Source organism: Lepidochelys kempii, chromosome 5 (genome assembly GCF_965140285.1).
Source record: "Lepidochelys kempii isolate rLepKem1 chromosome 5, rLepKem1.hap1, whole genome shotgun sequence".
In the NCBI taxonomy this organism is placed as follows: Eukaryota; Metazoa; Chordata; order Testudines; family Cheloniidae; genus Lepidochelys; species Lepidochelys kempii.
Genome location: NC_136384.1, coordinates 74,878,823 through 74,904,659, shown reverse-complemented (window position 1 = coordinate 74,904,659; position 25,837 = coordinate 74,878,823). Strand labels below are relative to the sequence as shown.

General features: G+C 40.0%; 1 long non-coding RNA gene across 13 annotated transcripts in view; it reads left to right on the top strand.

Annotated features, from left to right (window-relative positions):
• The window catches only part of LOC140911533 (uncharacterized), a 402,004-nt gene that overhangs the window by 274,877 nt on the left and 101,290 nt on the right, over positions 1-25,837 (top strand). For all 13 annotated transcript variants that reach the window (XR_012159020.2, XR_012159019.2, XR_013635800.1 and 10 more), the window contains one exon: positions 8,247-8,323. This is a non-coding gene — a long non-coding RNA (uncharacterized LOC140911533). The remainder of the gene's footprint in view (positions 1-8,246; positions 8,324-25,837) is intronic.

The following is a 25,837-nucleotide window of genomic DNA, read 5'->3' as shown; positions in this document are numbered from 1 at the left end:
AAAAAAAAACCCTCATAATTTAAAAATGAAATTACATTATTTCTTGAAACAGTATTTATTTTTTACCTAAGCTATTAGCTTTATTTATTATTAAAATATTTTAAAATGGAAAAAATCTAGAGGCAGACTATTTAGACTGGAAAAGAAAAGTGTCAGTGGACACTTACAGCTGGGCACCTTGTCACACAGTGTAAAAAGAAGGGGACACCTGATGAAATTAATATTTAAAATAAATACAAGGAAATACTGCTTTATGCATGTATTTAACCAGTTAAATTCACTATCATAAGAGGTCAACTCTACTTTGCAGGTATCATCCATACACTAAAGATTTAGTTTATCTGTAGCTATGCTTTGTTTTGTGAAGTAAACTTCTGTCGTCTTGACTATATCTTAAATCATTAATCAGCTCTTGCTTCATTCAGAGAGAGAGAATCATCCATACACGAAATGTTTGCCTTTGTATTAAAATATTTTGGCGTATTCATTTAAAAGTATATTACAAATTTCCACCATCCAAAAACTGTACTAATGAATGGCAAAGCAGTGACACACACAACAGTGAACAGCAGGAAATATACAGATAAGGGTGAAACATTTCCTAGGTTCTGCAGAACTGAGACACAGCTGGATGCCCCCGCAGCTATTCTCTTGACATATCCTGTTGTGTCTAATGCTGGAGAACATATAGCATATGAATTTCTCATCTTTATCATTTCACGTCTCAATCTTGCTCCTCTTTTAATATTTTGTGGAAGGAGGATATAGAACAAGGCAGTGCCATGGAGTTACTGTATCTCACTTAACCTGCACTCTGGTTGTTTGGTAAAAGTAGAAATACCACCACAAATCTGGAATAAATATACAGTTATTTATTTCCCATGGCAGGTGTTAGAGTACTTTCATAGACTGAATCAAGCCATTGCAGTGCCAATGAGGTGATCCAGCGGTCATTAGAGGTGAAGACTGCAGTGTCATGCCCTGACACCAGACAGCACCACTGTAGTCAATGTAACTTCTTACAAGTATCTACGATAATCCAGTACTGGTTGAGAAGAAGGCGGTGGAAAAGTAAATCGAGCAGGTTTTGTGTCACTTTTTTTCTAGTAAGTAGGTGTTGAGGTAGATACAACACAATCCAAGTACTATACTAAGTTTGTTTTATATCCTGTTAAAATAGTTGGGAAATGGTCTGCAAAGTAGATTTTGTATTTGGGATTCACATAAAAAATGAAGGTATATGAATGTATATACATTTTCAATTGCATATTCTTTCATCTTTGGATAGCACTACCTGCAACACACTTAGAAAAAGGGGCAGGAGAAATAAATCCAGGTAACTATTAACTGCAATAGTAAGACCAGATAAAGCTGTTCTGGAGTGCCAATATGGAGGGGAATTAGTATAATTTTTTTGTCAGTTGGAATCATATTATGCATTTATTGTCAACAAGTAAATTACCCAGGTCCTCTGCCATTATGCAGGTTTTGAAAAGCCTCTTAATTTTCTAATAATGGTAAAATCACAAACTGCAAAAATAGTTTAAATTGTAAGCCCTAACCTGACCACAGGAGAGAAAATGGTAGCAAAGAAGAAAGCAGCATCTTGTTTCGGTGTAATAAAAATATAAATAAAGAAAATTGCAGGCCTATTACTTGGAAAGTTAATGTTTTCAAGAAGCATGTTATCCACAGTAGAAACAGCTCTGCTGCCCTTTCATGTCTGAAACACACTTTGAAATTCACATCCTGACATCACTGTAAGGGTGGAAGAAAATCTTTTGCACCAATACAGGGCTTGAGGACTCCAGCCCTACAAAGACATATTCATAATTGGAAATATTAATTGTATTACTACAGCACGGGATGTGCGTGCACACATGGAGGCCTTGGAGTAATTCATTCTCCCAGGGAAAATTAGGACAGGTCAGTGGGCAGGATACCATCAACAGGCTACATTCTAATACCTCAAGGAGTGCAGGTATTGCAGTTCTCAGCTGGTGCTCCTCACACATTCCTGCCTCTTCTCCTTCTTGCTCCCATCCCCAGTTTATGACTTTGAGTGGGAAAAAGGACGCTCAGTCCAGAGAGGCAGCATGGAGATTAGCAGCCAGAGGAGAACAGAGGACCAAAGAGAGAATGGGCAGGAGTGAGTAGACTGAATTGGGCAACTGAGGTGATCAGACTGTAACAGAGAAGAGCACCAGAGGCCTGATCTTCCAGAGCAATGACTGAGTCCTGAGCCAGCAGGGACCTGTCCAACAGTGAGCATCTGGTATGGGTCACTGTCAAAGGCAGGATATGAACTTAATTGAGCCATTCATCTGATCTTGTATGGTAAATCTTATATTCTTCATACAAGCTCAGAATTACTCAGGACTTTTTGGTCTCTGTGTTTGAAATCAAACACCTTAAAGTCCCCCACAGCCCCAAACAATGGGAATCACACCTCCTTTTGCTGCAGACTGCAACTCTTCTCTTGAGGGGACAAGGCTCACCTTTGAGGGAAGCCTTGTACCCATGTCAGATCATATGGTCTTACTCTCCCCCACACCTACACCAAAATTTTGAAGAAGAGGCAAAGACAACCCAGTGTCTAGAATGTGAAAGTTCTACCCACCAAGAAGAAAGATTACATTATTAGCTAACTTGAACAAAGCTATTGCTGTCTGTTAAGGGCACACTAATGGAAATGCGCCAGCATTGACAAGAAAGTGTGACAGCCAAAAAACATCGCATGAAAACATCAGAAGTGCTAAGGACATACCTACCTCACCTTGATTATTGCCCCACAAGGAATGCACCAGAAGATGAATTCCCAGATGGTTGCCCTCACCCTACATTGTTCGGGGGAAATCCCTTCCTGATTTCAGGTTTCTGATTTCGCTTTGTATATGTAAGCAGAAATCAATGCTCCCAAACCTTATCCATGTCCATACCAACCCAACATTTACTGCCCTGAGAAGGACCTATGGGGGCAGGACTGGTGGGGAAAAAAAAGGGGGGGGGGTGTACACTCCTTTCAAGACCGTGATTTTTAGGCCATGAAACTGGTAGAACAACCAGTTGGAGAGGTTGGTGAGTTTTAAATTTCTCAATCCCCACCCAGCCTGCAGCACAACTGAATCCCTACCGCAGCTAATTGGGAGAATATAGCAATTGATCTTTTTTTTTTTTTTTTAAAGGAGAGTAAAGTAGCATGGCCGTACTATTCTGTAGTGATGGAATCTATAGTGATGTCAGTTCTGTGGCGAATCATAGGATATATAGTCAGATTCTTTATTAGGCTTAATCTCAGTTTGCTTAATCAGGAATGACTTTTTAAACAGAGTTAATGTATCTTCCCAAAAAATAAGGGGCTACTCTTGAGAGTTAATCTTAGATTTACAGGTAAATTTGAAGAAATTACTTGTTTAATATTGTGCTAATATTTCAAATCGATCCTTGAAATGTCAGTAGAAAATGAAGACATTTGGAAGGGATACAGAAGTTGTCGGGTAAAAGTAATTTATGATGCTGTAAACATTAGATCTGCAAAAAGTGTGAGCTGATTGCATCAGGTGTGACAGGTGAAAAGGGATTGTTGAATATTCCCTTCTGAAAAGCATCTTTTATTAATATTTACATTTATCCCAGCAACACTGCTACTTGAATTGAATCTTGCATATACATTGTGCATGTATATATAAAATAAATGTATAATATATTGCCTTGGGTCAACTCTTTCACAAGAAAACATCCCTTACATTATTCTCCTTCAAAACCCTTCTTACCACTCTACTTTTCTGTGATGCATACAAAACAATCAACAATGGTAAGGCCACTGCTGTGCTGCCATTACTACCTATCCCGCTTACCCGTGTTTGTTGTTTCCTTGTACTCCCTTGTATATCTAGAGCTGGAAAGATCCTCAAGAGATCAGGGAGTCTATCCCTCTACACTGAGGCAGGATTGAATAAACCTAGACCATTCCTGACAGGTGTTTGTCCAACCTGTTCTTAAAAATTTCCAAGGATGTGAATTTCACCACCTACCTACATAACCTGTTCCAGTGCTTAACTATGCTCATAGTTACAAAAGTTTTCCTAATATCTAACTTGCAACAAATTAAGCTGATTACTTCGTGTTCTACCCTGAGTGGACATGGAGAACAGTTGATCACCATCCTCTTGATAAAAACTTTTTACATATTTGAAGGCTGTTATCATGTCCATCCTTGGTATCTATCAGTTGTCTCTTGTCTTACTCTTAGGTTGTAAGCTCTTGGGGAAAGGACCATCTGTTTGTTCTGTGTTTGTACAGCACCTGGCACAGTGGGGTCCTAGTCCATGACTCGGGCTCTTAGGCACTATAGTAATATAAATAAATAACAACATTACCATTTGAAAGTAAGAGATTTGTGAGCTCTAGAGTTACAAAGGAACCTAAGAAACACAGAAGAAAGTGGAGACAATTTATTATATTGTTATAAAACCAGAAAAGATTTATTGACCGTGAAACCATGAACACAGATATGGAACAAAGAGAGAATTTCCCCCCTTGTTTTTCATTCATAAATCCACAGTACTCTTAGCAAAACAATGTCAAATACCATCTGGCTAGCAGCATGGGAAAGGGCAGAGAAAATATAAGAAATTGCTTAAGAACCACATGTAGAACTGTAAACCAATAACCACTAATAGTTCTGTAATTTATTATGGATTTTTCGGTGCTATATACTGTGGCTCTTTTTTGCAGGTACCTGGTCTCCAAACAAAATACATAAATACAGTGAAGTGCTGTGGAGCCTGGAAACCAGTTCTGAGGAAGAAAGTATACAGTAGCTATCTTTCCTCCAATAAATCTGAATTTAAGAACTTTTTTTATTAGGCCCAGCTATCATTTACTAACAGCTGGATTCAGAAACAAAGTAAATATTTCTCCAGCTTGTTCCCATATATTTTATAGACATTAGTATTGACAACAGAATTTCATGTTTTAAAATGGTAGTGAATTTTAGTTCCTATGAAAAATGAGTGAATGCATAATTCAGGATAGAGCTAACTGGTTTTCATAGCTTTCTCTGTACAGCTCCTCTGGTATGCCTCCATGGTGAAATGCAAGAGCCCTACTCTAGTCCTTATTTCACAGACAAGTCTGATACTCCAAATGAATAGTCTCATTCCACTATGTGTCTGAGTCATAGCAATGTGATGCCACTTAGTGTTGTATCATCACAGCATCTCACACAATCATAATCCAGTACAGCAGATCTATTGAATGGTGGAATAAATGTTCACTATATTGTGCTATCATTTAGTAACAAAAATCCAGATTATATTTTCACCCAGATTAGTCTCTACATTCATGGAAGGGTGATTCAAACACCTACAAAGCCCCTCCCCATCTATGCTGAGCCTAGAGAGTCCCGGCATACAGAGGAGAGGAAAGGAGATGCTCATTATTACCCCACCAACCGCACAAAGAATGAAGCTGAGGATACATTAACTTTCCTACCCAGTCCGCTCCGTGCTGGGGAACCCTCCTTTAAGGGCCCTCACAGGAATCTGCTGGAAGCCAGAGGAGGGGGGCCAGGAGGCATTGGAGCCAATGTGGAGGCACAGTGATGGTGGCTCTGTGCTTTAGAAGATACATTGAGATTACATTTTGTGAGGACAAATACTGTCCCCTGACAAAATGATCTGCGGAAACTCCACAAGGCAATTGGGCAGAACTTTCCTTCCCCTGACCAAGTATCACATTGTGCAGGGGGGAGCAGATTGACACAGAATGTCTGTCCCCTTCTGGCTCCCTCAAACAAATGCGACCTGAAACCAGAACCCATGTGAGCAATCCTTACATTTGAGAAGTTCTGCTGACTTTAATTGGAATATTCACATGATTTAGGATTATTCATATGGGTAAGGGCTCTGGGATCAGGCCCATACAGTATAATTATTCCATGCAATTGGTGAGTATGGCCCTTGGGTGAATCATGAAAACAAGAATACTTTATAGCTGTTGGTTTAGTGATCAAAGAGTACTGCAGGTCCGGACCACTTAAGAAATATGGTCCTTAATTACTTTTGGTAAATGATGGGCATCTTCCTGCCTCCCCTCCTTGCTTATCTGATGATGTAAAAAAGAAAGGTCAAATGTTCACTGGTTCCTTGGAAGGAAATGTGAATTGTTTATGCTTGACAGGGGAAGAACTGTGAGTAATCTACACAGTCTCCATTTGATTCAGCTTCAGCTAAGGGAAGTGTTTTTGACTGGAACAGCAGTAACACCCTGCTGCAGCACGGAGAGAGAAAAAATCAATACTCTTGCTGGGAAATTCATGCAAAAGAAACATAAAAGGATGAACCATTGGTGTGAGAAGAATCAATATTCACATGCAAATGAAGTCCCTGAAGTTTATGAAGCAGTCTCGTGCTTAAGTGACTCACTCTGGGATAATCACGTGAAGGTTCAGCTGTAGTTTATTCTGCCAGAGGGAAATCTGAATGCACTATTTTCTGCATTTTTGATGATGAGGATGTGAGGAGAGAGGGGGCAGGGAGAAAGGGAGCATTGGGACCATTATACATCTTCAAAATTGCTGCCCCAGATCTGGGAATCTCGTGTAAGAAAACTCAAACTTGCATTATACATTTTGCACCTACAATTTCAAAACATCTTGTATAAATCCTGCTAATGCATACTTGTCCTAGGACTTTAGAAACATATAGTTCAATAGTCTTGGGAGATTATAAAGCCTTCTCTGAGGACAGGCAAAGGTTTATCAGAAGTATTGCACTAATAAATAATATCATTTCACAACAGCAGTGTGAGTCAAACAGTAATACAAGAAGAAGGAATTTCATCTTTGTATTGAAAAAAGTACCCAAAATACAGTTTGCATCACACCAGAAGAGATCCAACATTTACAAAAATCCCATTTTAGATAGACCAATCTTTTGTGTTCAAGTAGATATGTAAAGGAGTGAGAACTTGTGCCCTCAAAGGCAAGAGAGACTGGTTTATAAATGGTGCCTTTCATCTCTAGAGGAGTTAGCTGGAGGGCAGCACAAAGTGTTTAGTCTAAAAATGAGTTTAAATGGCTATATCTAAAATATATGCATTGCAGAGTGAACTTCATTGCATTTGATATTTTGTTTCCCATTAAAAAAAAAGTCTTGCTTCCTTAAGCACCCTGGGTCTGCCTAATCCTAAAAGGAGCATGCTTCTATTCCTTTATGAGAGGCATTAGTATTTTTGGCAAATAAGAAAGTAAGCGTTCACTTGAAAGCAGTTGATTTCACCATTAAATTTAAGTTTGAAGGTCCCAATCCAGCATCTATTGAACTTAATGTGAGTTTGGAAATTGAATTCAGAGGGGGAAGAATCAGGCCCTAGAAATATAAATGTCCATGCTTTCAACATTAAAATGCTTCTAATATCATGACACTAAAATAGGTGTTTTGTGCCAGGACATTTTGTATTGCCTCAATTATTTTCTTTTACTGGCAGCACAAATATGAAAAGGAAAATGAACAGTTCTGAAAGGTGGAACTCAGATACTGTCCTGCTCTTATACTTGCAAATGTTTTTTGTGCCGGATCCTGCGGGGAGCTGAGCTCAGTTAAATTCAGTGGTGGTGTTCATGCTCAGCACGATGTTGAATTAAGTTGGTGCTGATGATGCTCAGAATCTGGCCGTATGTTTGTGGAGTGGTCATCAAAGTACCAATTCAGCAAGCAGAGAATCTGCAACTCCTGAAATTTACTTTCTTGTACTCAGAGATGCTGTGCCTCTCTTATCACATTTTCCACATTTAAAAAATGAGTCTCTGCAGGCAAACCAAAACCCTTCTGGCAATGTGGCAACCCTCCCACATACGGCTTTGTAGGAATATCTGTATCGTGCATATTCATTATACAAGTTGCATTTTTAAAAAGTTTCCCACATGGAGCTGATACATAAAATATTAAAAGCACCATACATTTGCAATACACTCAAAATTGTAATGAATAAAAAATAGACTCCAGATGATGATGTAAAAGTATTCAAGTAATTCCAAAGATGTACACAGCCACCAAAGATTGACTTCGTGATAAAGCAGATCTTTTTCAATGTATAGACCAGAAGCTATGGCACCTGCAGAGATGACACCATGTTCTTTACTATTATTCCTGGGGTACCATCTTTGAAACCCTTTAGTTTTTAAGGGACAAACCTGCCCCTTTGTTGATTCATAGCAGCACTATTGTGATTTTGTTACGCAGGCGACCAGGATGCTAGGAGTCTGCATGTGCATTGTGCTCAGACAGCAATAGCCATGATGGCTTGAGGAACAGTTTTGGTGAGTTGACACTTGCTTTATTTTTAAACCCTGTAAATGTATATATGAATATACAGAAATTTGTATATATGATTGCATCTCTTTCCATATGTCCTTTGTCTATCATATGTCTTTTTAGGCTCTGATCCTGCAAAGATTTACTCATGTGCTTAACCTTACACTGTGTGAATAACTAGTTCCCTTGATCTCAGAGGAACAACTCACAATGAACAAAGCTAAGAATGTGCATAAGTCTTTGCAACATGGGGGCCTAAGATTGTAAGTTCTTCAGAGTGGACTTTGTCTCCATTTTGTTCAGCACGTAGCACAACAGGATCCCAATCCTGGCTGAGACCTCTGGATACTACCACAATATACATAATAAATAATAAAATAGCAGTACTATAAATAAAGGTAGAGAGGATTTTTTTTTCTACACTGCCAGTGTGTTCATGGAGACATAGCAGTAGATCCATTCTTATGCACATCCACTGGTCATTACCCCAACATCAGCATAGCACAGCATAAACGGGAGGTGTAGTAGGTCTGAGGCTGCATTAGAAACTCTGGGATGGTTTTCCACTGCTCCCCAAATGGGAGAATTCCTTCTCCTAAAGAGCACCCTATAGCTTAGCCTGGCTATTCAGGTTTGGCATGGGGAACGTAATCTTATTCTAAACCATGTGCTGCGGCACTCTGAACACATCATCTCTGATGCGGTAATATCATTTTAGCCTTCCAGGATAGTACTTCTATAAATAATACTACACATGCAGTTTTAATAATGTCTTTTTTTCTAACTAAAGAATCACTTGTGCTATGTCTCACATTAGGAACGGAAATATCCTCTAAATAAGAGGCCAGTATATGTGAGTGTCATATATACAGTATATACACTATATTTTTATTTTGCATTAGCAGTTTTTTCCCATCCTTTCTGCTCCTTCCTTTGCAGGGCTTTGTAAACAGAACATGAGCTCAGCTGTAATTACTGGGACGACTGTTCCTCAAACTCCAGGCATGCCAGTAGCATATCAGCTATACCATGACTCAGGGGCAAGCCCTCTGGGTGTTTCAGCAGCTAGGTCTTGTAGGCACTAGCCCTGGTGGGTCTCAATAGTCACTTGGACAGGTGACTAGTGGAAAAGTTATTTTATGAGACTGGCAGGAAAGGGATAGGTTGCAAATACCCTAGGGACAGAGGCTTAAACAGTTATAGTTCAAAGTGAGTAATAGCAGTTCTGTTTGGGCTGCTGGGCAATCCAATCAAGAGTCGGGGTTTGACCGACCTAGTGTATGGGGAGCCTTCTCCATTCCCGTGAATAGGAGCTTGCAGGTTTCCAAGCCTGGCTCAGTTAATGTCTCTCATTGAGGCCCCTTTTCATTGGCTCCCTGCCCAGCCATTGCTCTTCCCCCATAAGTGCCAACAGACCTGTCTGTTTGGCACCGACAGCCTGTTCCACCCGTGGCTTTATTCAAAGTTCCTGGGGCTTCTCTTCACTCCCTGCTGCCATGCGGCTCCCATTTTCCAGGCACATCCTGACTACTTTCTGCTACCAGGCATGAGGAAAGGCATGTGTAGTGGAGAGGGGGCTGATGGGAGTTGTTTCCCCTTACTTAGCAAATCCATTTGAACACTGTTCTGTGATGGAACTTCTGAACTCACAATATTTGAGTCATTTTAAATTTAGGCAAAAAAGTTTCACCCCTTTTATTTGTACTATATCTTATAACAGTCTGGCTAGAATGTATGTGCACCACTATTACCCTCTACTGGATGGAAAGGCAGACTTTCAATAGTACAAGTACAGCTGAGGATATAAGCCCTAATGTTACTATAGCTAGACATGATGGGTTGGTACCTCAGATGAGCTTTAATATTTGGAGTTGATTGTCTGAGTTCTATCCCTGGTTATAGCTATGAAATCAACACTAACCCATTATGCAGAATTGCTCACTACTATGAGATCCTGTGTAGCCAAAGAATCATTAAAATATCTCCAATTAAAAGGAATGAAACCTTTCCCCCTTAGACTTCAATAGGATTTTTGAAGGTATTGAATTCAGCTACTGAACACCCACCCAAAATCCAATACCAGTAATTAGGGAGTTGAGTTGACTGTGAAAAGTCAATACGTATAATAAAGTGAATGGTTCACGTAGTTCTATATAAAAACAGAAAACAGGTCCTTCATTTACTTGTATATATGTCTAGTTAAGTCTAAATCTTCTAGCAATCTGTAGGCATACTAAGGGCTAAATTTACCCTTGCTCTTTCTTCCCTGCCACCCTCTTAATTTCATTAGTGGTGTGCAGGGTATAAAAGAAGACCACATCTGGCCACTGATGTGTACAGATAACTGATTTAATCATTGTATGTTAGTTCTGCTTCAGCATTAACTCAGAAAAGGAACACGTGATCTATAGTCTACCACTGATGCAGAAATTCCAGTCCCTAATCTAGAGACTTTATACACTGTGAGGATATACATCATTGCAACCTAATGCTTTGGTACACAAAACTGCCAAACTAGGGAAACATGATGGGAGTTCTAATGAAACTCAACTGATTTTTTGCTCATGAATGTTTCCAAGTTGTTGGGGTTTGGTTTTATTTGTTTTCTTTAATCATGAGCTTCAGGAGGTGATGGAAAAACTCATCTGAATTTGGAGGATATTTTTATGTGGAGCATGGTTCTTTTAAAAAAAAAACAATGGAAAATAGATAGAGACAATCTACTATTAGAGAATCAGGAGGTGCACATTAGAGATCATTTGTTCTCTAGATTTATTTTTCACTCATGAATAACTGCATCATGGAAAGCAATTAGCATAATTTATATCAATAATATTTTGCAGTGATGTGTGAATAAAATAATATTCCACTGTAAATTTTAAAAAAGCCCTTATGACTGCATTTTTATCAGCTTATTTACCTTTATTTATATTTGGTGCTGCAAAGCCATATTAATAGAGTTATGTAAATGACCCAGGGAGAGAAGTACTGTTTATGTTTTATAGGGTGGCTGGAACAGCATCATCTTATCTGTCTGAACTAAAATGGTTTCAGCTGGTCCACCTTATTCATTATGATTGCTTTTTGATTATCGACAGGTTGTTTTTGGAACTTGGCTTGCTGAAGCTTGAGAATGGAGCACAGGATTTGCTCTTGTTGCCTGTGTGAACTTAGTCAATCTCTTTGCCAAACAGATTCATTTGATTTGTCTTTTTAAGTGACCTTTTGACTTGCAATCATCTGCATTCTGGTCATGCTTTATTTCATTTTATTTTTACTGTAGAGCACTTTGGAATGTTTGTTGTGAAAAGAGCTACATAAATATTAATGTATTGATAGTGTTATGGCTTTTCAAGCCTATTTTTCATTTCATGGGTTTTAAGAGCTACAAAATTTACTGACTGTACCGAAAATATAGGTATAATGGACTTTCTGAAATGCCCTGAATGAGATCAAATATATGAATTATTAATCCCGTGAAAGTCAGTGCTGTCCTGCTTAAATGCCTAAATATGTTACAGTGCTGGCACCTTTCAAAGTTGCAGGTGAGCTAGTCCCATTCTGTTTACAATTCTATCTGGAAAGGAGGGAGAGTGGAATGCCAGCTGCAGGAGGTTAGGTAGCTTCAATAATATGAGACCTCTGGCTGGAATCCCAGGAGATTTTCAGATAGCCATCTAAAGTATAGTTTGTAGAATGTTTAGTCATAATGGAATGCATGTCAGGGAAGATAATGTCTCTCTCTAGAGTTTCTTTCAGCTTGACTTTTAATCGCAAGAGAGGGCCTGATCCTGAATCCTTCTTATTTAGGCAAAACTCTCATCACCCTGAATGAAATCTTATCTGAATAAGAACTGGCTGAAGGACCACATATACTGAAAATAAAATCATGAAGAGCTAGAATGGAATATAGAATATTTGCATCCAACAATTTGATAAAGTAGGTAGGGGTAATGCAGCAGGAAGAACCTTCTGCCAGTAGCTTCTATTACAGTGTCAGAGTTCGAAGGCATTTTGCTTCTGTTTGTAAGCAGTTACATTATGATTCCTACAGCATGTAATTTTGCTGTCCTCTGTTGATGAATATTCCCTGCACAATCTGAAATGGAAGCTGAAATACACATCATCATAGTACCATGTAGTCTTCATAGCACAGGTAGAGAGTGTTGCTTGTATAAACACAAGTTATCGTTCATGATTATTTATTACTTAGCACCATATATATGCATAGCAGTTTATAAGCACATTATTATTGCTAATTTGTAATGCAGTATTTCCCAAAATGTGCTGTGTGCATTACATGCAGTATAGGAAGACACATTCCATGTCCCCGAAGAGCTTGTGATCTAAAGAACAGATGAAGGGTAGGAGAAAGGGATATGGCATGGATATATAAACAAAGTGGTCAGGATGATGACTGACTCGTATCTTGTTAGTTCGGTGTGTGTGTGTAAGTGTGTGTGTAAAGTAAAATATAGAATCTAGCGTGAAATCCTCACTTTCTCCTCTGCCCCTTAACATGCCTTTCAGAGGCACAGCACAGAACTGCACCACTAGGATTTACTGGGGCAGCACCTGAGAGGAATGGTGGAACAGGGAAGTGATTCTGGGAATAAGATATGGGAGTGGAGAGTGGGGAAAGGAAAGGGAGGGAGGATAAAAGGTAAGAGAGGAGGAAGAGAAGGGGGTGACAAGTACAGTGGAGAAAAAGTGAGAGTTTGGGCAAATGGAGGGCTGCAGTGGCCTGCGAAGGGCAGAATAAAGGAGGAGCAACAACCAATGGCACAGAATAATTGTGAAAGAATATATACATCCAGAGCCCCAGTTTCAGAGGTGAGGGAGTATAATGATGTCAGAAAGCTGTGAAGGTCCCCTGCCCTAGGTCTAATGTAGGGAAAGGGAACTTGACCCTGCCACTGATGCTAGATGCTTTGGGGAAGGAGCACTGAGGGCTGGGGGCTTTCCATGTCCACCTTTGTAAACTCTGCCTAATTGCTGCTGTTGGTCCCCAGGTGGAGGGGAATGAGGAGGCCACTGGGCCCAGTGCCCTGATACCTCATGTGGTCCCTCTAGGGGTGATGTGGGGGTGGACGGAAGGCTTAGTCCTGGGCTGTAGCTGCCTTTTGGCTCCAAAACTGCCCTCTCCAAGCTGTTTCTGGTGGCTGCTGCTCTCTCCGTGTAGAGAGTGGGGAGGATTGACTCTCTGTGCCCCACAAAGCTTACAGTATCCAGTAAAAAGTGATGCCCAGCATGTAGTGCAGGGAAACCTGATCCTGCATTGATGAGACTGCCACTGAGCAGCCACTGAATCACTCTTGCCTACTAACAGGAGACAGACTAAGGAGCTGGGTAGTTAGTCCTGCCTTGAGTGCAGGAGATTGGCTAGATGACCTCCTGAGGTCCCTTCCAGTCCTACAATTCTATGATTCTACAACTAAGCCCTTATTGGCAGGCTGATGCCTCATCAGACAGGCCCATTCTTTGCCTGCCACCATTTGTAATCTGTTTCTTGAGTGTAAGCGAGTGGGCTCACCAGGGGCTTGAGACTCTCCACCTACCACAGATGCATTAACCTTACTCATACCCACCCATAGGGACAGTTTCTGTTCCCTGATCTGGTCCCTATATGCAACTGCATCAATATTCAAAGGCTGGAACTGTTCTTCAGAGGAGCAGAGGAGAATTGCCTCTCCATAAGCACATCATAGGGCCACTCTATATGCTCATAGACTGTCCCCATCATAAATACTAAAACAGGGGCAAGTGCTGGGGATTTAAAGGGGTAGGGTCATAGTGCAGACCAGTACAGGGGATTCTGGGCTGTTCTTGAGCCCTAGAGCAGCCTGCAGGTGGCCTTTGGGAAGCTGCTGTAAATTTGAGTAGCCCCTGTGTTCTCTAATTTATGCTGGGGACCACACCAGCCTCTGCAATAGTACACAATTCCAAAAGCTGGCTTTGCTCCCCCTTCCTTTCGGCAGTGCTTTCTGTGCTGCTCCTCCTGGATATGTGGCACAGAATTTTAATCATAAGCTGCTTACAGTTCGGCTGGACCACAACAACTTTGCAGTCCCTTATGTGGTGCAAGGATTTATAGGATTATAGCCAAGATAATTACATGATGTCAGTTTGCCTTTCAGGAACCACTTTAGGCTCTGGCAAAAATTTCAATAAAGTTTGTTTTCATTCAAAACAAACTTTCTCTTGTTGTAGCAGATGTACAGAGTTCATTGTTGTTAGACGTGATAAAATAGGCCAGTTACACCTCTAAATTTTGTGATGCTCTTAAAACTTCTATATGCTACAAGAATCTGAGATCAAGAGATGGAACTGTGTCAGTCCATGTTCCACAAGCTGATGCTGATAAGTCAAAGGCCGGAGGGTGGGGAAGGTATTCATCCAACAAAATAAACCTAATAAAAAATCATGTTGTTTTCATTCCTCTGACTTCTGCTATTCATGATGATCCTTTCATCTGTAGTCCAAAAGGAATGCAACCATAAATTGAAATATCTGTGTGTTTTGCTGAACGACTGAATGTGAGTGTGGAGCACAACATGGAATTTCCCCATACTGCAATATGCTCAACTTTTTTTCAGTTTCTTTTAAGATACTTTTAAGCTTCATGTGGATATTTCCAGTTAACTGCTTCCCATTAGATAAAACTGATCTATTTACTGTAACTAGTCTGCCCTAACCTTTATAGTCCTTGACTCTGCCTTTAGGAAGCCTCTATGAGGGGAAATATGAAAGTAAGTGGAGGCAAATTAACCTGCACAAGACATTTTATTTTTAGAAATATAATTTGGAAAGATGACAAACATTTTAGTGACAGAGGCATGAATGTCAGCACAGTAGGCCGTCTAAGGAGCAATTATGAATTCCAACTCCATCCTTTCCAAACCTATCTTTGAGTGGTGAGCTATTTTCCTATATTCTGTAGAAAACATTTTTATAACTGATCTGAGAGGCCTTATATTAAAGGTGACCTTCATTTGCTCTACAACAATCAAATTATATTTTCAAACATGTAGTCTTGGGTCCTGATATAGGTCCAGACCCTCAGCTGACATAAATTATCCCAGCTCCATTGACTTCAATGGAGCTACAACAGTTTATACAAGTTGAGGAGCTGCAGTATAGTGTTTAGCTAGTTTTATCAGCCATTTTTGGATACCGTATGCAATGAAAAGACAAACTAGAGGCCAAGTGGTGGTAGTATATTTTGTCAAATTAGTCATCTGACTGATGAGAAAGAAAGTGAATAGGGAAAATAATTTGGATGAACTGTGGACACATGAAAATCTGTGAAGGGGGGCAGAAGTTATGGATTTTATGTTCTAGCAGCTCCAAGTATACAGTATTATGACACCTTTTTAAAAAAATGAAGATGATGATTGCTAAACAACCGCAGTATTTTTAAGGCACCTTCCAATGAATCTACATAACAAGACAGTAGGGAAATAGATTATTCTGGAGGAGTTTTGTGAGTTTTATAAATGATTGTATTGTGATGCACTATATTGTGAGATATTTCATTTCACTGTTTGAACTGGAGGCAAGAGGGAATGCCACTTTCTTCCATTAAAATGTATTTCATACTGTTTTAATCTTTAAATTGTTATCTAATAAATACTTGGACTGCTCCCAGGGCACCTAGCCCCTCCGTGCAATCTGGGCCTGCTCTTCTTTGCAGTTTAGGTTTACTGAAGCAAAATTTGTTCAGCTTTATTTTACACCTGCCCAGCCAAAACCCAAACTGTTCATTGTCTGAAGCCAGTGATACAAAAGGAAGTACCTTCTGGGCAGTGTATACACTTAGGGGTTTTCAGACAACCACGTCACTAGATTGGCTGAACCTTCTAACGCTAATATTGTGTATACAGGGTGCCTGAAGCATGAATGAGAATGAAAAGAATAAGCACTAATTCTTACATATCAAAGTGTTTTTGCTGTTTGAGTGAATAGCAGTTGTTGCTACTCAGAAGTCTTGAATTACTAAAGACTCTAGTTCTCCTGAGGCCCAGATCCTACAATGAGATGAATGTTAGCAGACTGCTACACCTCTGTGGAGCCCTATGAACTGCAACAGCCTTCCTGTTCAAATCAGGGCAGAATCTGGAATAAAATTTACACTCACACACCACCTACCTACCTACCTTCCCAAACTACCATAACAGGATGGGGCTCCATCATTTTTATCAATTGGGGGAGTACTATACCTGCAGGTCCACTCATGTTCTGCCTTTCCCTGGCAGCCTCCATATTTCTCTTCAGCGCTTACCATCACTATGAGGATATTGCAGCTCTGTTGGAGAAAGCATGAGAGGTTGGAACTCAAGTGAGCCTACAGCCTGAGAAAACATTGCTCTGAGGCTTGAAAGCAGAGGAAAGATATATGACAATGTAGAGATGTGGAGAAGGAGGGCGGAAAAGACATAACAGGAAGGTCTTAAGGACAGATTTTTAACTGTGTTGATATTTTGTTTGCTTGCTTAAATTAGTTTCCATTGTACCATCCAAAGAAAAGAAAGAGAGCACAAATTCAGCAGCCCTTAGGCAGACCTTGCAGGATGCTCTGAAGTTTGACAAACTGCTGAGCTAAGGAATGGGGGAGTGAATGCGTGTCAGTGACCATTTACTTAAAAAGAGCTGTCACCAGCTTCCCCCTGCCCCTTTACACACAGGGAGGAGTTATTAGCTCAGGTTCCCCAGGTGATCTGAAGTTCTCGGTATCAGACAGACAAAAAGGTTCGATTCTAAATTAGCCAGTGTCCAGGACAGTTAGGGCTTCATAGACTAAAAAAATAAAACTTTAAATTGCACTTGGAACTGCAGACTTGATCACAGACATAATGTTCTTGTGGGGAAACCCTACTACTAAGTGAGGGGACATTTTGCCACCAGATGAAGTTTCAGAGGGCTTTTTTAGGTGTAGCCCCAGTACAATGTATTGCAGTAATTTCATCTGGAGAGGACAAAAGCATGTAAAACTGATACCTGTCCAGCAGAAAGGATCTCAAACTTCTGGCCACCATGGCTTCCAGAGGTCCAGAAAAGATCAAACAAAACCCTTAAGCTGTTAACTTCAGTAACTAGAGGTGAGCAATGTCTCTCAGTGAAGGAAAATAATGAAAGTTTCTCATGCAAAGTTCAAACACTGGGGTGGAATTACTCAGCTTTGTTAAATAGTCTTGAAGACCTACCATGAAAGTGGCCTTTTTTGAACTACCGTCTAATCTAATCAGATGGATTGGTCCCTTCAACAGAGGCTCCCCATTTTCAAAATTCAGATCTGGATCCAAAATTATTGGGTGTATGACACTAGAGTTTTAGTTTAGGCCTTATTCTTCTTTAAAGTACTGTGGAGAGCATATATTGGCCTAATTAGAGAAGTAAGAGTGCAAACCATTTGGAACTTTGGAGGCCATCTGAAACTTACTGATATATGCTCACTTTGAGCCCTTTCATGAATATTTTATTCCATTGCGGGATGTACTGCCTGCAGTGTCTAGGATTGAAACAAAAGAGTTATTACTCACTGCTAAAACTTTAAAGAGTTTTTCACTCTCATTTATAGCATGCATTCATTATGGAAGTGCTTAAGAAGAAGCTGGGGATGATTTTCTTATTACAGGCAGAAAACTTCAAACAGAATATCCTCCATTTATTATCTCCCTAAAATTGTTGTCATAATGCAATTATGCAAATGAAGAGCTGCAATCACACTGAGTATTTTCGTCCATTTTTGTAGCATGTTTAGATCAGAGCAGTTAAAAACAAAAACAAACCCCCCACAAATACACAAACAAAAAACACAACACCACAACTGAATTCAGGGAGTGTGAAGGAGCATGAGAAATCCCCATTGGAATTGTTCCCAATAGATTGCATACATGTAAAATTTGAGGGGGTGGGATCTTTTTTCTGAGAATGTTAAGCTTGGGGAATAAAGCATTACTGAGGCAGTCAGCAGCACATCTTCTATCTTGATTTCTGTCTTGTTTTCCCCTTTCAGACCCACCAGCTTTCCCTAGCTTTCTCTCTCCCTCCTCTCACTCTTCCACAAAAGATTTCCAGCAGAGAGCAGCTGGTGCCTCGTTTTGGCTGCTTTCCCCAGACTCTGGCAGCTTTCACTGGAAATCAATGCCTGCTTATTTTCCCCTGTTCTGAGTTTTTTATGTGTGGACTGACATGGCCTCAACCATACTGACCCATTCTGCTGAGCTATTTCCATTCAGATGTGTCTCTTTACAAATAGCGGAAATTAGTAGAGGGCCAGTGTCAAACTGCTTGTCACATCTTGTTTTCAATCTGTTGAAATCAGGTTTATAGTGTCCTATTCAGAATGCTAGACTGCTTTTGAAGCTACACAATGCATTTCAGGAGTTCCATCAGGCGATAAATGCAGAACTCCACATTGCTATTAAAAAATAATCAAATGATTAATCTTTTGAATTTTCTGAAGTAACTTATTTGCTTGGAATTTGTTGTTTTAATTGCACTACCTCACTTGTTCCTATGTATTCATCTTCCTAACATATAAAATCATTCATAGCTGATCTGTCAGTGTTGCAGCTATAACATGTGAATAAGTTCTCCTACTGATTTAGCAGAAATGAATGAATGAGAAAGCGAATGAATGAATAATCAGAGGATTGATAGAATGAATAGTCACCCTGAGATGTCAGTATTCCCCTTGGCCTCTAGGGGCTACTTCTGTAAAATATAGTTTTGTTTTACATCTAAACCTAAAGACCAACAGTAGCAGACTCTCAAGTAGCTAGACTGTAACTGGATTTACACTCTTTTGAGCATTATTGTTAAAATTGATGAGGAAATTCCTTTATGAGCCGCTCTGTTTGCAGACCTTTCTAACGTTTAAAAAATGCACTTTTGTAATGACATTTCTCATGATGAGTATTCTGAAGTTTGGTAAAATGTCAGGAGCTTGTTTTTGTCATTTAAGCAGTAAGAAACTTTTTCACTAGTTAAGAAACATGCTCAGATAACTCCATTGTACGTATTTGTAAACCTTTGCCATGGACTTTACATTTGCCATGGACTTTAGACTCGAGGAGAACAAGGACTTTGACATGTTTGAAGGCATTTGGTTGACCAATAATGAAGTTATTGAAATAACACGCAAATGCACAATATGTGCTTTTTCACTAACTTTTAACAATGTGCCGAAGTGTGCCTGTATCCAGAGCTCCACCACTCACCACACATTGACGTAAAGTCAGCTGCTCCCCTATGCTTGTGAGAATGTTCAAGAGTTACACTCTGAGTGCTTATTTGGATCTCAATGTGTGTTTATTCGAATGCACAATCAATCACGCATCTCTTTTTCTTTCTTTTTAAACATCAAAGAAATTAAATGGACAGGAAACCATGCTGATGTAATGTGGTGGTTGAGGAAGTCAGACGAATCAAACCTTTGGCTCCTAAAATTCTTCTGCAGTTTCCATGGGTTAAATCATTCTTCATTTGGCTTGTATAGTGTTGCTTTGCACTCTTTAACGGTTGCTGCCTCCCACCTCAGCAATGGATACATGACTTTTAGTAATGGGTGAAGCGATCCCTATGTAAAAGAGCACTAAGGCGTCCCTTAGCACATCAGGATAACCAATCCCCAGAACAATGGAGTGGAGTGGGGTCTGCACTGACTGCAGAGGGGCAAGTTATAGAGACACCAGGAAGGATGCATAACTTATATGAACCAAGTCCTTGCACACTTCCCAAGTCCTCTGTCAGTTCTTGTTCTGGCCCTGCAGAAATTACTGAAGCTTTAGTAACTTTAGTAACCTTTCCCCCCCTCCCCCCAACTCAGGAGAAGACTGAGAAATGAAGCTAGAAAAAGGATTGTTCTTAGGGGTCAGAGAGCAGGGATTACTGGGGAAAGTATTGCTCTGGTGATTGTCCCTATGATGGACCTTTGTCTTTTCTCCAGGGTGACAGACCCACTTACTAACCTCTGGTGCATAAAGTGTGCATAGTGTACTTGTTTAGGTCTCTTAAGAAGAGGGGATTGACTGCCTCTGAAGTATCACAGCATGGCTAATATTAGGGACAGATTAACAGACTCAATGGAAAAATGCTTTGATTCAGTATGGCATCACCTTTGTCCTATTTCTTATACCCAACACTTGGACTTGGGGGTTCCTATGGGCTGACTCAATTAGAGGTTTGTCTAGTATATCATTTTAATTAGAGATGGACCTACACAGTAAAATTTGGTCCATATCAGGATTATGATCTTGCTGAACTTTGGGGATGTTTGGATCCAGTGTTTTGATTCAGGTCTTTCTCCACTTTTAAAGGTGACCTGATCAACAAAGGTTTTTCCTTTAAACTGGGGTTGTGTGCCCCTATATTTGTGTGTGTGTGTGTGGCTCTTTGTGATATAGAAAAGAGGCCTGAAAGCTTTGTTTCTTTTTATTTTAAACAGAGGACACTTTTTCTGCCTCCCCCCCCCCCTCCACACACCTTTTTAGAAATAGCAGGAATGCTAATTCTGGTCATTTCAGGATATGCAGGGGACTTTTTGCTGGTCTCAGGGAGGTATTCTTTGAGCTCTCACTCATTAATTAAAGGGGCCTGGATATTGAATCTTTAACAGAGACCTCTTTTCTCCTGAGTCTTCATTAGCAATTGGCGTTTAACACAAACAGTTTTTAAATGTTTGATTAAAAATTATTTCCCCTTTAGACTGTTCAGGTTTGTTTCTTATTTCTTGTGATGTTATTTTACTAGTTCTCTAATCACATAAGGTCTTCCCAGCTGGTCCTAAATTTTTAATGTAAAACAAGCAGAATTATAATTTTATTTAATTTCTCTTTTGACAAAAAAACCTTTCAGACCTTCTTTATTCATCATAAATGACAAAAAAAAAAAAAAAAAAAAAAGAGGTCACAAGCCAATTTTCACTTTGCCTCCCACGCCATCTTTAAGGTCAGGAAAGACTTCTCTGTATCAGTGGTGAAAGAGGTGTGAGAAATAAGTCCCTGAACACGTGTGGAGACAAATGACATTTGAAACAACAGCCAACAAATGAAATAGGAATAAAAAACCAAACAGGTATGTTTCTGTTACTGGAAACAGCCCAAACCCCAAGTCAAACAAATGAGCTCACAAGAAAGACAAATTGATAGATTTAAGAGATTCAGGTGTTAGTCTTTAGAACTATGCTAAGTTTTTTTCCTCAAATAAGGCAAGTTACTCAGTTCTTCACATGTAACAGTGTAACAACAGTGAGACAGTTGTTACAAGACCAAGAGAAAAGAAGGAAGGTACCATGGTATTGTATATAACCAAAGCCTTGTAAATATAAATCTAGCTGTCTCTAATTGTCATGCTGAGTGACATGGGATCAGGCTGGATTTTTACCACTCATTGCATTATAGTTGAGACATCAAGAGTCAAGGTGTTTTACCTTCCCAATCAATTTTGACATAGCCAAACTAAATATAAGCCCCATTGTCTTCAACTCTGTACCTGAGACAGAAAAAGAGAGTCCGAAGGAGGTAGAGGCAGACTAGACTACAGTAGCAGTCTCCAGGTATTTGCTCTGAATGAGAAAGAACAGACATTATACATAAGGGGAAGAGATACTACAATGATGAGAGCTACAGAAAACCCATACACAGATAATTTGGATTTGCATTTAATTAGCTTCAAAAACATTTTTATATATACCCAGCCTCCCACTGCTATTAGTTATAAACTATTAATTTACTCAATAGTAATATCAGTAATGATTTTAAAAGGAATTATAATTGAAACTCCACAGTATTTTGCCTGTAAGTTGGTTCTCTCTCCCAATATAAGGTCTGCTAATTTGTGATAGATACATGGGGTGCCTTTACTGTAGTGAAGATAGGCATCTACAGCTACTGTCAATCAGTGGTAAATGCAATTCTAATACTACGGAGGTGGAGTCCATCCAGCAATAAAAGATCTGGTCCCTCACCACCAATGCATCCAAGGTAAGACAGGATACTATCCTCCCCCAGCTCTCTAGCCACAAACACAGCTGCAAGGAGTTATCTGTGGCTGTTCTTGCAGAAGCAGATTTTCAGACAACCAGCTGGCTCCAACAGCTCTTTTTCAGGGGCCATAGCCTGTCAAATTATCCATTAAGGATAATTTATATGATTTTTTTCAAACCATTTGTTTGCACATGTTTTTAGTATTTGACAAACCAGCTAGCCCATAGATGATCACATAGTAATAGGAGAATAATTTATTTGACAGGTGTTTTTTCCGATCTGTATTTTTTTCAATATTCTGTCAGGTTTTCTAGATAAGAAATCAGTTTTGGGAATCCCTTGACAAAGTGATGGTAGAGAATTCAGAAAAGGACTAGCATTACATATACTCCTCCTCCAAAGCTGAGAAGTCATCAGTAGTTCAACAAAAATGGTGGTCCTTTTGCCCCTACAACAGTACCAGATACCATAAAAATGATACCAATAGTAGAGAGAGTAGACCCTGATACAAAGGAAACAGAAGTGAGATATTCACAAGATCCCATCGTTTCTTCGTATCAGAAAAGAATTCACCACAAATATCGCTGAAGTGGATAAGCACCCCATTCTGCCCAGAGATGATCCTCCTTGTTGTACGACTGAGAAAAAACTGGTCACAAACAGGTCCTAGAAATTATGAGCAGACACTGTCACAGAGTTTACTCAGCTGCCCTTAGCTCACTTCAGATGATCAAGAACACCTTAGAACCCAGGACTACATGTGTTGATTCAATCATCTGATCCAGACAGCTTAAATTTAACCAGGTCCTCATTAAGAGATTCTGGATAATCTACTTTTCAGTATTTTAACAAGATAAGAGACTGCTCTTAAGAAATCAGGTAGAATAAAAACAATTCTGGATATTAAGTATTTTGAGCAAATCTATCATATATGGGAAATTCTGAGTGGAACCCCTGATCTCTAACCTCTCCAACATCCAGCCAGATAACTTTATGATATCCATCTTTCGCAAAAACAGAATCTGTACCTGCATCTTCTAATCATATCTTCCCTCCAGAAGCTCATTCTTCCTGCCTACACATCTGCATTGATTACCATACCTTTCTGCGAAGTTGGCTACCGCCCACAAGTTTCTTGCCAAGGTGCAGGTAGTAATTATTGCTTACTTGCAGATACAGGGAAAACATCCTTTTCTGGGTGGCATCTTTACGTGGGACATGTCAAGGATAAACTCCCATTTAGCCATGGATTTGACCCTAATCATAACTGTGAAGCCAGGGTTCTGCACTAACTTCAAGAAGAGCAGTCTGGTGCCATCTCAGTCACTCATCTGGGAGTGGAAATTGTAGAGAAGAAAACTAATATGGGTGTCATGCCATACCTTTCACTAAGGAGAGATTTCTCAAAGATCAGGTAGTGATAACCCTAATATCTTCCAATATAAGCTGCAGGATAAAATCATCTTTACTTGTTGGGGACATGAGTCAAGCACCAACTATTCCTTTTTGTAAATGCTTTCAAACCCTCTGAGAATCATGCTAACAAAATGGTTGAAAACATGTATTTCCATGCACTTATAAGCATCAGTCCCAGAACAAGCAAATTTATTTGGGGATGTAGAAGCCCTCTACACCAACATTCCACATAAAGATGGACTGCAAGCCATCAGGAACAGTATTCCCAATAATGTCACGGCAAACCTGCTGGCTGAACTTTGTGACTTTGTCCTCACTCATAACAATTTCAGATCTGGGGACAATGTATACCTTCAAGTCAGCAGCACTGCTATGGGTACCCGCATCGCCCCACAGTATGCCAACATTTTTATGGCTGACTTAGAACAATGCTTCCTCAGCTCTCGTCCCCTAATGCCCCTACTCTACTTGCACTACATTGATGACATCTTCAGCATCTGGACCCATGGAAAATTAGTCCTTGAGGAATTCCACCATGATTTCAACAATTTCCATCCCATCACCAACCTCAACCTGGACCAGTTCAAACAAGAGATCCACTTCCTGGACACTGCAATGCTAAGCGATGGTTACATAAACACCACGCTATACCGGAAACCTACTGACCGCTATACTTACCTACATGCCTCCAGCTTTCATCGGGACCACACCACAGAATCCATTGTCTACAGCCAAGCTCTAAGATACAACCGCATTTGCTCCAGTCCCTCAGACAGAGACAAACGCCTACAGGATCTCTACCAAGCATTCTTACAACTACGATACCCACCTGCTGAAGTGAAGAAACAGATTGACAGAGCAAGAAGAGTACCCTGAAGTCACCTACCACGGGACAGGCCCAACAAAGAAAGTACCAGAATGCCACTAGCCATCACCTTCAGCCCCCAACTAAAACGTCTCCAGCGCATCATCAAAGATTTACAACCTATCCTGAAGGACGATCCCTCACTCTCACAGATCTTAGGAGACAGGCCAATCCTCGCTTACAGACAGCCCCCCAACCTGAAGCAAATACTCACCAGCAACCACACAACAAAACCACTAACTCAGGAACCTATCCTTGCAACAAAGCCCATTGCCAACTCTGTCAACATATCTATTCATGGGACACCATCATAGGACCTATTCACATCAGTCGCACTGTCAGAGACTCGTTCACCTGCACATCTACCAATGTGATATATGCCATAGAGTGCCAGCAATGCCCCTCTGCCTTGTGCAAACTGAACAATCTCTACGCAAAAGAATAAATGGACACAAATCAGATGTCAAGAATTATAACATTCAAAAACCAGTTGGAGAACACTGCAACCTCCCTGGTCATTCAATTTCAGACCTAAAGGTCGCAATTCTCCAAAAAAAAAAAACCTTCAATAACAGACTCCAACGAGAAACTGCAAAATTGGAATTGATCTGCAAACTGGACACCATTAAGTTAGGCTCGAAGAAAGACTGAGAGTGGATGAGTCATTACACTAACTAAAAACTATTTCCCCTGCTAATTTTCCCCCTACTGTTACTCACCCTTCCTGTCAACTGTTTGAAATGGGCCATCCTGATTATTACTACAAAAGTTTTTTTTTCTCCTGCTGATAATAGCCCACCTTAATCTATTGGTCTTGTTAAGAGTTGGTATGGCAACCCCCATTTTTTCATGTTCTCTGTGTGTGTATGTGTGTGTGTATATATATATATATATATATATATATAAATAAAATCTTCCTACTGTATTTTCCAGTGCATGCATCTGAGGAAGTGGGCTTTAGCTCACGAAACCTTATGCTCAAATAAACTGGTTAGTCTCTAAGGTGCCACAAGTACTCCTCGTTCTTTCTGCTGATACAGACTAACATGGCTACCACCCTGAAACCAGTCCCAGAACAGTGATAGATTCACTAGTATGGGTGACCCCTGTATGTAAATCAGATTTTCAGATGACTGTTTACCAGGGTGGAGAGGCAATGCAGAGGCTTGATCTGGAGATGTGAAATACAGTAGTATCATTGCCTGCAATTCAGGGCAGTAAATTACATCCATTTCATGATAATCAACATG